This window comes from Triticum dicoccoides, chromosome 3B (genome assembly GCF_002162155.2).
Source record: "Triticum dicoccoides isolate Atlit2015 ecotype Zavitan chromosome 3B, WEW_v2.0, whole genome shotgun sequence".
Classification (NCBI taxonomy): Eukaryota; Viridiplantae; Streptophyta; class Magnoliopsida; order Poales; family Poaceae; genus Triticum; species Triticum dicoccoides.
The window spans coordinates 789,500,957-789,502,824 of NC_041385.1; positions in this window are offsets into that span (position 1 = coordinate 789,500,957).

Genomic DNA, 1,868 nt, shown 5'->3' on the forward strand with positions numbered 1-1,868 from the left:
GTGAACACCACCAATCTAAGCTGAATCATCTGTCGTACGAACCCAATAGACATGCTCCAAAGGCACAAACACCTCAAGCCGAACTGGACGAGGCAGAACACAGCCTACAATGACGCGAAACCATCCCGGGTAAACCTCAATCCAAACATGTCTGCGTACATAACCAGCACGAGTGCAGGGCTATGTTCACTGCAGGTTCAGGCTGGGTAGTCCAACACAATGTCCGCCATGTGCAAATATTGTCCACTCTCTCCACAACTTTTGTGGGTACATACAAATACTTCATCGCATAAATAGGGCATGCGACTAGAACCATTTTCACAAACATTAACCTCCCACTGTTGGATAGATTTTTCTGCCCTTCTCAGTGTCAACATGTATGCAATCTTGTCTGACATGCATTGGAACTGAACTGGATATTTCTAGCGGATGCCAAGGGACAAGCCAAGGCTGGTGCACGGAAAAGATCCGGTTGGGAAGTGGAGGACATCGGATATCAACTAGGTATGCTCTTGTCAACATCTGATTAGAAGAGTTGACGACACGTTGAGATTGATGTGAAGGCCAAAGGCCATACCAAAGTACTCCAAGATTGCCAACCAAGCCCTGACGCCGAGTTCAAACGACTCCAAGAAGATTATGCATAGCACCGTCTCTAAAAAGGGAAAGACATGACGCAGCCCAACAAAAGCCAAAGGCCAGTGAGACAAGCCCCATGTGTACCGCACCGAGTGATGAAACACAACCATAACAAGGAGGAATATAAATAATTTATGATTCTCATACTTCTGAACTTCCTTATTTAGAGACATTAAAACTGAGCACTAATCCAGCCATCTCAGGCCATCAATATTCGCAGCCGTTGGATCTTCAGTTTTAGGCATTTCCGGCCGTCTAAAGTTTCTCAATCATGTGCTTTCTCGCTTCGTTCGCTATGAACCAGCCGTATCCGTGTTGGGCGGCTGCTCCAACGACATTTTTGAGTGTCTGGTGTGAAATTGGGCAATTAAAACGCCCACCAACCTTTTGTTAGTGCCATCCCTATAAAGCCCACTGCACATGACTGCCTCCTATCCTTGCATGTAGTCTTCTTATATACACTCTTATCTACCTTAGCCTCTTTTACTTGGGCTACAAAAGCAGATCAAAAGATACCCAAACTTCTAGTCTAGTTTGTTATATTGGATAAATGTGCATTAGGAATGAGAGGTATTTGGAAAGATATCCTTCATCAAGGGTCTCCTTCAAGTGGCCTCACTTACTGCAGTATTAGTGCGCCTGGAAGTGGATGAGCAACGGCACCTACTCGGCCAAGTCCTGTTACCAGGCAATGTTCGCCGGCTCCATGATCGCCCCGCATTGGAAGCTCACTTGGCGCACTTGGGCCCCTCTCCGCATCCGGTTCTTCGCTTGGCTGGCTGGCATGGATCGCTGCTGGACTGCCGCCCGGCTGGCCCGGCACGGGCTGCCGCACGATGATCTTTGCACGCATTGTGACCAGGAGCTCGAGGCGATCGATTACCTGCTCCTCCGCTGCCCGTTCTCCAGGACCATTTGGCATGAGATTTTCGCTTGGTGCCATGCCCCGATCCCCCCTCCCCAGGGCCCCGAGACCTCCTTCTTCAGCTGGTGGTCGGCTTCCGTCGGGGGCGCACCCACTGCCATGCGCAAAGGGCTCTCCTCCTTGGTGCTTCTCTCCGCCTGGTCCATCTGGCGTCACCGCAACGCATGCATCTTCGACAATGCCAACCCTTCCACCGCGCTGCTTCTCCAGGCCATCAAGTACGATGCTAGGGTTTGGGCTATGGCTGGCGCTAAAGACATAGCTAATCTCATGCCGCCTTGATTTTCTCGGGCTGAGCATTCCC